Source organism: Sinocyclocheilus grahami, unplaced genomic scaffold (genome assembly GCF_001515645.1).
Source record: "Sinocyclocheilus grahami isolate Dianchi unplaced genomic scaffold, SAMN03320097.WGS_v1.1 scaffold146.1, whole genome shotgun sequence".
Taxonomy (NCBI): Eukaryota; Metazoa; Chordata; class Actinopteri; order Cypriniformes; family Cyprinidae; genus Sinocyclocheilus; species Sinocyclocheilus grahami.
Genome location: NW_015505325.1, coordinates 664,430 through 678,345, shown reverse-complemented (window position 1 = coordinate 678,345; position 13,916 = coordinate 664,430). Strand labels below are relative to the sequence as shown.

General features: G+C 36.9%; 1 protein-coding gene across 1 annotated transcript in view; it reads right to left on the bottom strand.

The window, feature by feature from the left end:
* The window catches only part of LOC107591772 (semaphorin-3B-like), a 36,436-nt gene extending 22,757 nt beyond the window's left edge, over positions 1-13,679 (bottom strand). The window contains exon 1 of the mRNA XM_016281012.1: positions 13,219-13,679. The gene's annotated coding sequence lies outside the window, so the exon portion shown is untranslated. The remainder of the gene's footprint in view (positions 1-13,218) is intronic.
* Between the last annotated feature and the right edge of the window lie 237 nt (positions 13,680-13,916).

The following is a 13,916-nucleotide window of genomic DNA, read 5'->3' as shown; positions in this document are numbered from 1 at the left end:
AGTGGGGACTCTCCATAGGCGTAATGGTTTTTATACTGTACAGACCGTATATTCTATTGCCCTACACCAACCCTACCCCTAAACCTACCCCTTACAGGAAACTTTGTGCTATTTCAGATTTTCAATACACTCCATTCTGTGTGATTTATAAGCGTTTTGAAAAGTGGGGACATGGGGTAATGTCCTGAAAAGTCACCTTCTCCTTGTAATACCTATGTCATACCTTTGTCATTATACAAATTTATGTCCTCATTTGTCACAAAAACGCGTGCGCGCACACACACACACACACACACCCTCTGGATGAGCTGTCTCAAAAGAGGTAGAAATCCCCTCTATTAGAGTGTAATTGAAAGGCAGGGGCAGCAGTAAAGAATGATAAATGGGTTTTACACACACACACACACACACACACACACACACACACACACACACACACACCCACACACACACCTTGTTTCTCAGGTGTCAGTTAAAACTGTGATTGGACCATGCAGGTGGGCCATTTAAGGTTTACAAGGAACCACCCATCTGGGAAATCACCCTTAGAAAGAAACAGAGCAAGATGTACTTAACAGGTCAAGGGAAAAAAATCTCTCACACACAGCATTAAGAAGTATCTACTCGTCTGCAATTCATATCTGATCAAACAAGAAGACACTTTTCTCCTCATCTAAAGCCAAAAAAGCCATCTATTATAAATTAGACAGACAGACTGAGAGAGATAAAACTTCTAAAATCACCTCTAAATGAAGCCTAAGAAGCCTGAATTGGTGTATGTAGTGGAACACATTATTTAATGGCCTGCAAACAATAAAAATGCTCTATATAGAAGATTTACATTTATATTAGATTTACAGATGCAACATCCACATAGTAACTTCATAAAGAACCCTCTATCACAAACCAGAGGGAATATGCATTCATATACTCCATCTTTACCTTGTACACCCACACAATCGAGTAACATGCACACAAAGAAGCTCATATGGAAGCATAAACACTATGAACACTGAACAGCAGGCTTTAAAGACATATGGCAAGACAAATATCAAGTAACCACTGTAAACGTGAATAAGCAGATCTACACAGTGAGTAGACAGCAGACACCAGCCTCGTGTGTGTGTACACTCAAGACTTTGTGTTTAATTTGGTGAATGTTTAATTTAATTCAGTAATGAGCACAGCTGCAGGAGAACTGAACAAATGCGATTTCACACAGAACAAACGGCCTATAGAGAAGGAAAGAAAGAAAGAAAGAAAGAAAGAAAGAAAGAAAGAAAAGGCTTTAGTGAATAAATAGTGTTATTCTATACTAAAACATAAACTAATATGTTATTTAAATGGAATTGTAAGAATGATAGCGTGACACTGATGTAACTGAAAGACTTTCAATCTATCAAACAACAACTCATACGCCGACATGAAATGGAAATCTATTTCTAAAGCCAAAAAAGCCATCTATTATAAATTAGACAGACAGACTGAGAGAGATAAAACTTCTAAAATCACCTCTAAATGAAGCCTAAGAAGCCTGAATTGGTGTATGTAGTGGAACACATTATTTAATGGCCTGCAAACAATAAAAATGCTCTATATAGAAGATTTACATTTATATTAGATTTACAGATGCAACATCCACATAGTAACTTCATAAAGAACCCTCTATCACAAACCAGAGGGAATATGCATTCATATACTCCATCTTTACCTTGTACACCCACACAATCGAGTAACATGCACACAAAGAAGCTCATATGGAAGCATAAACACTATGAACACTGAACAGCAGGCTTTAAAGACATATGGCAAGACAAATATCAAGTAACCACTGTAAACGTGAATAAGCAGATCTACACAGTGAGTAGACAGCAGACACCAGCCTCGTGTGTGTGTACACTCAAGACTTTGTGTTTAATTTGGTGAATGTTTAATTTAATTCAGTAATGAGCACAGCTGCAGGAGAACTGAACAAATGCGATTTCACACAGAACAAACGGCCTATAGAGAAGGAAAGAAAGAAAGAAAGAAAGAAAGAAAGAAAAGGCTTTAGTGAATAAATAGTGTTATTCTATACTAAAACATAAACTAATATGTTATTTAAATGGAATTGTAAGAATGATAGCGTGACACTGATGTAACTGAAAGACTTTCAATCTATCAAACAACAACTCATATGCCGACATGAAATGGAAATCTATTTTCTAAACGTGTCTTAATAATCCTATTTGACCTCATTTGACCTTTGACCTCATAATTTTAATCAAAATGTCATAACTGAAACTTCTGTTTAAATGATAGACATATGGTGACGTATGACCTCTCCAATCATCAAGTCCACCTAAATCCTGCCCCTTTCTTGCACTTTACTGCACGCTCTCATTCAAATATGCCTATAAGATGATTTTTCTTTTCCGATAATCACTTGAATATACACACACACACACACACACACACACACACACACACACACACACACAAACACACACACTATTTGCTGTATGTTCAGGAAAGGTCAATACCAGCTGACATCCAGTCCAGAAGGTGTCCGTGTTAATGGAAACGTGTGGGAATTGCTAGTGCTAATCACTATTTGACTAATTAGAGAAACATTCTGACCGCCAACAAACCACACAGTAATAAGGAAACCAAATAATTCCACATTTATCATCTCCACACACATACACAGACAAAACTGCCCCACTATCTGCTCTGAGGTGCCCTAGGGCAAATAACCATTGAGGGTGTGTACAGCAGTCAGGTGTGTGTGTGTGTGTGTGTGTGTGTTTGTGTGTATGCGTATGTGATTGACAGGTATTGATTTACTATGGCTGAGAGGGCTAGAGGGTAGAATCTCAAAGGGAATGGACCTTCACAGGTATTGATTTACTATGGCTGAATGTGCTAGTGGGTAGAATCTCAAAGGGAATGGACCTTCAACACTACACACACACACACACACACACACACACACACACACAGTCATTATATTTCACTCGATCACTAGTTTCTCCAGTGGCGCTTCTGCAGTATGCAAATATGTCTAGAGCAGAAGAGTGCTGTTCCACTTACGAAATCAAATAAGTTTGCTAAGAGAGGATTATATTCTCTCTTACTCACACACAGAATCAGAATGAGTTTTTATTCTGAGTTTTTATTCACACATGCACACACACACACACACACACACACACACACACACACACACACACACACACATATCACACACTCAAGCAGGTAGCTTGTTAGGAGTTTGTGGGCATCAAATCCAAATCTGCAACCACCCCCATCTCTCCTCATCCTGGGACTCCATTTTTCAAACACACGCAAACTGCTATCTGTGCACATCCGATATCTTCTATCTTCTTTCATTATTTAAAAGCTGCTGCTGAACACACACTTTAGTCGGCCACTACGGGGTAATGAGCTAGGATGCAACCTAACCACACACACACAGACATGAGTAGCATACTACTGAGGGGTGTATGTAGGGACACATTCTTCCCACTTTCATGCACACACACACACCACTTCTACTCTCTGATGAGCATTAGCTAATCCACACTGACGGGCCTGCTCCATTACCCATACTCCTTAATGCCTTTTTAATGTATTGTTCTTTCTTTTTCTCTCCGACTGTCACTCTCTCTCTTTCTATATATATATATATAGTGGCATCTTTAGCCACTTTCGGTGTGTCCAGTCACACTCAGTCCAGTTCTATTAAAGGGGAAATCTATCAGTGTCACAGAGTCATTTGCACCTTTTAAAAAGGTGTCACGCTGTACTCCATCCCCTACTACAATCAATTCATAGAGCTCTAGTGAGGCCAAATGTGAATGACAAACAGTTTGGGAAGTTAGTAGAGAAGGAGACAGAGGAATGTTACCTATTTAGCTTTGATGCCTCTTAACAATTCCCCTTCCTGAACGCTTCCATTAAAAATTATTTTGAATTTGTGGAAGAACTATCTGGACAAAGGAAATCCAATTCTGTTACCTAATGCTGGGTTCTTTTTAAATAATAAAAGAAATAAAAAATAAAAACTGTCATCACATATTTCATTCATTTTCATAAAATGCCACTGACATAACTCATCTTTCCAAAGCAACCTACATCTTGCAGGTCATCATGATTTATCTGTTGCCTCTTTAATCATGGCCACATAACAACAGACATACACACTCACAGGCACTACACAAACAAACACACTCCCTGTTTTAAAAGCATGTGTTCAGGAATGCCTCCCTCTTTTTAATCAAGCAGCAATGTTTTGTCATCTTTCAGACCCATATGAACACACACACACACACTTCTGCGGGCACTGTCTAATGACATCATACCTCTATAGCCCTGACTTAAAAATAAACGTACAGTATAGTGATGGAAAAATACTTTAGCCAAAAACACATTCATCTGAGAGGGGTTTATCAAGCTCAGTGTAATGTGTTATCTATATAATCTATGTCAATTTGTGTGTGCACAGGTTTGACTGTACTTTTGCGGGGTACATTTTGAATTTTTTTTTGAAAATATAGTGGAATACACAAATGTAGTGAAACATGTCAAAAACGCACTATTGAGGACATTTGAGGTGCTCCCCATTGTTTGAAACGCTCATAAACCTTTTTTTCCCCCGTTAAATATAAATATGAGGTGTAGCAAATATTATCACCTCATTTTAGAAACCATGAAAGATCTATGAGATGCACTACCATTCAAAAGTCTTAGTATTAGTATTATATATATGTGACCCTGGACCACAAAACCAGGCTTAAGTCGCTTGGGTATATTTTTAGCAATAGCCAAAAAAACATTGTGGGTCAAAATTATCGATTTTTCTTTTATGCCAAAAATCATTAGGATATTAAGTAAATTTCCTACCGTAAATATATCAAAACTTAATTTTTGATTCGTAATATGCATTGCTAAGAACTTAATTTGGACAACTTTAAAGGTGATTTTCTCAGTATTTTGATTTGTTTGCACCCTCAGATTCCAGATTTTCAAATAGTTGTATCTCGGCCAAATATTGTCCTATCCTAACAAACCATACATCAATGGAAAGCTTATTTATTCAGTACAAAAACCCTTATGACTGGTTTATAGATGTATATATATATATATTTTATTCAGTAGTGTCACACTATATTGATCAAAAGTGACAGTAAAGGCTTTTATATTGTTACAAAAGTAATGCTGTTCTTTTCAACTTTCTATTCATCAAAGAATCCTGAATAAAATGTATGGTTTCAAAAATATTAAGCAGCACCATGTTTTCAACATTGATAGTTTGTGGGCATCAAATCCAAATCTGCAACCCGACCCCATCTCTCCTCATCCTGGAACTCCATTTTTCAAACACACACAAACTGCTATCCGTGCACGTCCGATATCTTCTATCTTCTTTCATTATTTAAAAGCTGCAGCTGAACACACACTTTAGTCGACCACTACAGGGTAATGAGCTAGGATGCAACCTAACCACACACACACACACAGACATGAGCAGCATACTACTGAGGGGTGTATGTAGGGACCCATTCTCCCCCCTTTCATGCACACATTTCTACACACACACACACCCACTTCTACTCTCTGATGAGCATTAGCTAATCCACACTGACGGCCTGCTCCATTACCCATAATCCTTAATGCCTTTTTAATGTATCGTTCTTTCTTTTTCTCTCTGACTGTCACTCTCTCTCTTTCTCTATATATAGTGGCATCTTTAGCCGATGGATTTGAACCTGTCTGTGTGTCCAGTTACACTCAGCCTGGTTCTATTAAAGGGGAAATCTATCAGTGTCACAGAGTCATTTGCACCTTTTAAAAAGGTGTCACGCTGTACTCCATCCCCTACTACAATCAATTCATAGAGCTCTAGTGAGGCCAAATGTGAATGACAAACAGTTTGGGAAGTTAGTAGAGAAGGAGACAGAGGAATGTTACCTATTTAGCTTTGATGCCTCTTAACAATTCCCCTTCCTGAACGCTTCCATTAAAAATTATTTTGAATTTGTGGAAGAACTATCTGGACAAAGGAAATCCAATTCTGTTACCTAATGCTGGGTTCTTTTTAAATAATAAAAGAAATAAAAAATAAAAACTGTCATCACATATTTCATTCATTTTCATAAAATGCCACTGACATAACTCATCTTTCCAAAGCAACCTACATCTTGCAGGTCATCATGATTTATCTGTTGCCTCTTTAATCATGGCCACATAACAACAGACATACACACTCACAGGCACTACACAAACAAACACACTCCCTGTTTTAAAAGCATGTGTTCAGGAATGCCTCCCTCTTTTTAATCAAGCAGCAATGTTTTGTCATCTTTCAGACCCATATGAACACACACACACACACTTCTGCGGGCACTGTCTAATGACATCATACCTCTATAGCCCTGACTTAAAAATAAACGTACAGTATAGTGATGGAAAAATACTTTAGCCAAAAACACATTCATCTGAGAGGGGTTTATCAAGCTCAGTGTAATGTGTTATCTATATAATCTATGTCAATTTGTGTGTGCACAGGTACTTTTGCGGTTTTGCGGGGTACATTTTGAATTTTTTTTTGAAAATATAGTGGAATACACAAATGTAGTGAAACATGTCACTATTGAGGAATTGAGGACATTTGAGGTGCTCCCCATTGTTTGAAACGCTCATAAACCTTTTTTTCCCCCGTTAAATATAAATATGAGGTGTAGCAAATATTATCACCTCATTTTAGAAACCATGAAAGATCTATGAGATGCACTACCATTCAAAAGTCTTAGTATTAGTATTATATATATGTGACCCTGGACCACAAAACCAGGCTTAAGTCGCTTGGGTATATTTTTAGCAATAGCCAAAAAAACATTGTGGGTCAAAATTATCGATTTTCAAAGGGTATACAACAAAGTATTGAGATGAAATTTTGTTATTGACCAAATACTTATTTTCCACCATAATTTGCAAATAAATTCTTTAAAAATCCTACAATGTGATTTTCTGGATTTTTTTTCTCATTTTGTCTCTCATAGTTGAGGTATACCTATGATGAAAATTACAGGCCTCACTCATCTTTTTAAGTGGGAGAACTTGCACAATTGGTGGCTGACTAAATACTTTTTTTCCCCACTGTATATATATATATATTTTTTTTTATTTATTTATTTTTTTTATTCAGTAGTGTCACACTATATTGATCAAAAGTGACAGTAAAGGCTTTTATATTGTTACAAAAGTAATGCTGTTCTTTTCAACTTTCTATTCATCAAAGAATCCTGAATAAAATGTATGGTTTCAAAAATATTAAGCAGCACCATGTTTTCAACATTGATAATAATAAGAAATGTTTCTTGAGCACCAAATCAGCATATTAGAATGCTTTCTGAAGATCATGTAACACTGAAGACTGGAGTAATGACTGCTGAAAATTCAGCTTTGCATCACGGTAATAAATGACCATGTAAAATATATTACAATAGAAAACGGTTATTTTCAATTGCAATAATATGTCACAATATTGATATTTTGACTATATTTTTGATCAAGTAAATGCTGCCTTGGAGAACATAAGAGACTGCAAAAAAATATTCCTGATGCCACATTTTTGAAAAGTAGTGTATAGTAAAACTGTTTGTAGTGAGTGTGTATATTGAAAGTGTGCATATGTGAGAAGTGAAATGTGGCAACAGCAGCACAAAAGACTATCACAATGACCTTAATCAGCACATGCACACACACTTGCATCATAAAAACAACTTATGCCCCACTCTCACACACACACATACACACACACACACACACCTGCACGAACACACAAACATACACGCATCATTTGCTACAGTACCATTACAAAAATCAACACCCTCCTTCACTGCTCTCTAATCTTTCCTGGTCTATCCTTCTGTCCTTATCTATTCATCTTCCCCTCTCCCCCCAGAGTATGTATGTCGTCCCTCCTTCAGTAAACTGACCTGTTCAACATTTCTGCACTTGTTGACTCGATCCTGTTCTTCTCTCGCCATTTTTATATCCTCTAAAAACTCTTGGTGCACATTCTCAAGGAAAATCACAGACACTCAACATAAATAATCTCAATATCTCAATAATCAAGATAACAAGTATTATAGATAGCTCTTTTATTTTTAAATGATTAACTTCTGCAAGCTATATGCCAAACCAGCTCTTTGATCTTGTTCAAGTTACAATGAATTATTAATTCAGACTTGAAAAGACTGTAAAAGTTTACAATACCGCTTGTTATGAAGTGTCACTGCGGTGGTGTTACAGTATGTGTGAACCGACTACAGTAAACAACACACATTAAAAATGCACTCAGTATTTTTCTCCTTGAAAAAGTTTTACAAAAAGAAATGAATTGTATTTTTTAAGTGTAAAATCATTTACAAATGAGATGATTGCTCCAGTCATATCAGTAGCCTAATAAAAGGCTTTTAAAGGCGTTTTATTTGGGCGTTTAACAATTAAAATTCTGGACGATAAGCTGTTAATGGCCAATAAGTAATACATTTACAATAATACAATTCTATACTACTTTGTCTAAAAAATTTTTTTTTTTAAATAAAACACCAAAAACTAAAATCAATCAATTTAAATGCTAAAAACAAGGGTGCATTCACACCAGGAAAATCCTGCTAGTTCACTTGCTTTGTGAACAAAGTAGTGGTCCGGACCAAATACAATGTTGATTTTTTTAGTTTGGTGCGGTTCGCTTTCAGGCCTGGCCTTTTTGCAAGAGAACCAGAAATTCTAAACAAAACCACACGTGTGCTAAGGTCATCCATTCATTGGACAGAAATTCTCAAGCAGGGAAAAACAGGAAGTTCAAAAACAGGCTAATCATTCGTAGTGCAATTTTTATTCTTTTACTGATTTGGTGTTATCAGATGCTAACGCAATATGAAGAAACTTATGAGCATCATATGAGACAATGTCAGACGATGTTGTAATTACGACTTGCCGAAAATAAAATCTATAGATATAAAATACTTAAAGCACATCACAATGTTAGTTTAAACATTTAACCTATACAAATGTGTGCTATTAGGTGCATATCCAATCGTTTGTGCGGAGAGTGGAAGCTGAAAGCGCACTTCAGGACATCAGTGGAAACAAATTAAATACACCGTAATTTTTGCTCATAAAGGTAAGAATAATACATCGTTCGGAACTACTGTAAAGGATCTATTTTTATTTGTGTGCACTCACAATATCAAAAAAACGTTGTAAATAAAAAAACAAACAAACAAATAGGATGCGCTCGCCGTCTCGGGTCTTGAACAGGAGCGCTTCACAAAAATGAACCGAAACTCAGCGAACTTCATCTTTGCGAAACTGACTCATAAAACATTAGTTTATTAATAAATAATTCAAATATCTCCTTACTATTTTCCCCTAACATACTATAGTCATGGTCATTTTTGCAACAAGCTTTAGCCTATTTAGCATGCTCACGTCACGTTGCTGTGTGCCATGGTCATGAAAACTCACCATTTGAATATGTTTTTAAGCATTGTGGTTAAAAAAAATGATTTAAGCCATACTGATCCTGGGAGAGTTGACTACAATGCCGGCTGTTCTGACTCACAGACTGTAAGCACGTTTTCATTGAAAGGATTTGCAACTGATGATTCAAACGCAAGTTTTGAGCAGTGCAGAGTAGTGCTTGTTTGTCATTTCTCCGATCACAAACGCAGACAGGGTTTTATGTTTACGCGGCGCGATGCAACGCAACGCGTAAAAAGAGAGTATAAGTCATTATAATCCATAATTATGTACCCACTGGATGCAACAAATGCCTCGTTTGTGTGGGTTTTAATGTTTTTGTCTCGTCGCTCCAGGCCAGGACACGGAATCAACAGAATGGTGAGGGGCGTAACATTTCCGTCACACGCTTGAGGTATTCGGCCAATCACAACGATGGATTTTCAGACCGATGAGCTTTGTAAAAATCGACGCGTTTCAAAAAGGCGGGGCATAGAGGAGAAACAATAATGTACAGTATGTGGAAAATAATGTTTTTTTAACTTTAAACCACATAAATACATTTCATTACACCAAGTACACAAAATAATGTTCTTTTTAGCAGCATCATATGACCCCTTTAAACGAACCGTAGTTGTTGGTTTGTATTATACAAAATTTCAACATAAAAAAACACCACTAACATGACAGAATATTAATTTTCAGAGCAGTCATCTTTATGTTATTGAGTAATAAATTTCTGACAGATGTCAGAATGGCATGTCTGAATATGAAATCTACTGCTCACCGAGCCCAGGAGGAGACAAGAGTGACCATGCTGGATTTATACGTTTGGAACCTATATCTGAAGAGCTACTGCAGTTATCTGCATGATGTTTCTAGCAAACACTCAAGAGGAGGGAGTTCACATAATCCCGCACTTCTCAGAAACACGTGGAGTTAAACCGCTCCTCTATCCGTCCACTACACCATGTGCCACTTTACAAGATAGTTTTTATCTGGTTTTGGGCCACAAGACACAGTTGTTCATCCTTTCAGTAGCATCCATATACACTATCTAAACATGTGAGGTAGGAGGTGAGGATCTGATCAATCTTCATTTGGACTGAACATCTTAAAATGATGAGTCACTGTGTCACATTGCTGATCTAGAGACGATGCTGCAGGCACAAACCCAGTATCCTCAACCACAAAATAAAGACAAATATTCAATAATAGAGTATTTATTATGTCTTCATCTGCCTGCAACTTTCATAATAGTGCAACAATGGAGAACAGATTATGTAACAAAAGTATTTAAAGGAAGTTTTAAATTATTTTCTGTGGTTGCTTCATCTACCAGGAATGTCCTTAAACTTAAGGTTTCATTTTAGGGTTCCCACACTTTTTGACCAACAGCTTTTCACATCCTTTTCAAGCATGTGTGATTACATAAAAATCATTTTGATTATTAAGTTTCATTAATGAATCATTTAGTGAACTGATTCAACTGAAAAGAACTGACTCAAAATGATTTGCTTACAAATCGGACATCACCATGGCTTGTTCTCAAGTTTAATTCTAAACAAAAGCAATAGCTGATGAAATCTTTTAACTTAAATATAGACTTTCCCATTATTTTTCTATGATTTTATTAAATGTAGATGACTTTTCAGGCCTGGAGAACACAATTGTAAGATCCCTGAAATATTTTCCATGGCTTTACTTTAATCCAGAAACATTTATAGTGATGTATATAATTAATTCTTTGTTACAAGACAACCTAATGTGTCCAGGCCTACAGGTCCCACCAGAGTTAAATAGTACTACACTCCGCAAAACAATCAATAATCACACCATAGAGACATCCACCCACACCCACCCGCAATCTCCTGTCAGAATAGAAACTCCAGCAGTGACAGGACATCTGACAACTGTGGTCTAATAGATGGATATAAAGGGCCCTAAAAGAGAGTGTGAGTTTGTGTGAGGGTGAAAGCACGAGTGTGTGTGTAAGGAGGGGGAGCCAAATTAATCTGGGGTCTGATACCCCCCTATGGGAGCAGCTCAATTAACGATCCACACCGGCTGAGGCACCGGGCTAAAAGCCATCTCATTCTCAATCTCTCTTACTTACGCTCTCTCTGTCTCTCTACCCACCCCCTAATCCTGAGAGCAGGAATCAAGGAGCCAGAGAGAAATAAAGAAAGTCACTTGGAGATGCACATTAAAGGAGAGTCTGGGACCTTTCAGTTGTGTGTGCATGAGTTGTTGCATGTAAACACACACAAGCACACACAATGCTCGCTCAGATTCGCCACTAAAACAACACAACATTCTTCTCCTCACCAAAAACACACTGTGTTTCTGTGTGAACACTTTTGTGGTGTGTGTGTGTGTGTGTGTGTGTGTGTGTGTTTGAGTGAGGGTAGGTATGTGAGTGTTTGTGTGTCTAATTACTATTTTGGGTAGTGCATGGTATGGATTATGTGTGTTTTTGTGTGCATACATACAAAACTGATACTTATACATACAAAATCTGACAAACCCACTCTTTTGGGACGTCCGGGATGTTCTCAGTGAAAACTCAGTGATTGACAAATAATGCTGTCAAATCGATTATCCAAAATAAAAGTTTGTTTACATAATATATATGTGTATACTTTGTATATTTATATGCATGTATAAATATTAACACATACATGCATATATTCAAGAAATATTTACATGTCCATATATTCATATTTATATATGATATATATAATATATATTACATATATTTTTTTTTAAATATATACATGTATGTGTCAATATTTATATATACATATAAATATACACAGCACACACACACACACACACACACACACACATATATTTGTTTAAAGATTTGTTTTTTTTTAAATAAGATTAATATAAGTCTACTATACATTTCCATTAAGAAAGAACTAAATGTATGTGTTTATGTGTGAGCATACACTCTTATCTTGTCATCTTTTGATTAATCTATGATAGTTTTGGGCTTGAAAATATAAAAATCATAAAATGTTGATGATGGAGTGATGATAACAGTCTTTTGCTCTTTGTGCAAACCAAAGAACATCATCCCATGAGCAACACCGGAACAGTCAGAGTTGCACCAGGGTAAATATTTCAGCAGAAACACACTTACAGAATGAACACGTCTTTCCCTATCACTCTTCCATTCTTTATCTGTCACTTTCTCCCTCCCTTATTCACAGACCATTTAATCTTTTAATATCATTCTATATTAACAAAACAGTCCAGATAGGTCAGTCCACACACATACGGAGACGCACACAATCTAAACTAGTTTTCATAACTGGAACAACATAACAACCTATGATTTATCCATATATTACACAAGATCTCAGACTTAACAATATTCATATCTAGAAACACAATACCAGGCCATCATTCATCCACATACTGCACAATATGTTAAATACACACATGCACAAAGAGGTCGAACAGCTTGTCGCAGTAGAGGGCTCCCTACCCAATGTACACACTCTCACTTTTTCAACTAGTTGTATGGCCTTTATTCAAAGTATTCAAGTAAATATCAAAGGATCAAGATATTTAGATGCTGGTTAATACAAATGAATCTCCACTGATCACAAATTAAAAAGGGAGAACCATTCGCACACACTCCTGCATACAAAGACTCAGCATTACTATAAATTGCTAGAAAAGAAATTAACTTACCTTTTACTATTTCAGTTTTTTTTCTCTTTCTTTCTCTTCCAAGAGTCCTTTAAGCCTCAAGTTCATCCATTCCTGACAGGTGCCATGGTCCCGTAGACTCCAGAGGAACGACAGGCTCACACACTCTCCTCAATCTCTCAAGAACACACACACACTGTGAGGAGGAATGACAAATCACAGCAGCAGTAACAATCCACACGTGGACATGTGTCTCCAATGTGAAGTCCAAGACTTCTTTTAATTCATGTTTTTGTCTTTTTTCCCCTCTCTCTCTCTCAGTCTCTTCTGTCGTGGTCTGAAATGATTTTCCAGACTTCTCTCTTTCTCCTTTATTTTATTTCTTTGCTCCTAATTCCAGTGGTTCTTTCTCTATCTACCTTCTTTTTTCCTTCTCTCTCTCAGTATTTCTCTGCTTTGGTTCTTGCGCTGACTGCTACCGCAGAGCTCTCCAGCTTTCCCTCTCCCTCCCTCTGTCAGCCACTCCCTCCTGGATGGCAGGCTATTATGGGTGGAGACTGGTCAGAGGTAAAAGTCTCTCTCTCTCGTGAATACTGGGATGTACACTATCAGATGAGTGTTTTGTTATGGTGGAATGTTTTAATTAGTTTTGGATGAGTTCCTATGGACTCCGGTGCAACTTTAGCTCACCTTAGGAGTGTAATGAGGTAAATTATTAAAGAGATAGTTCACCCAAAAAT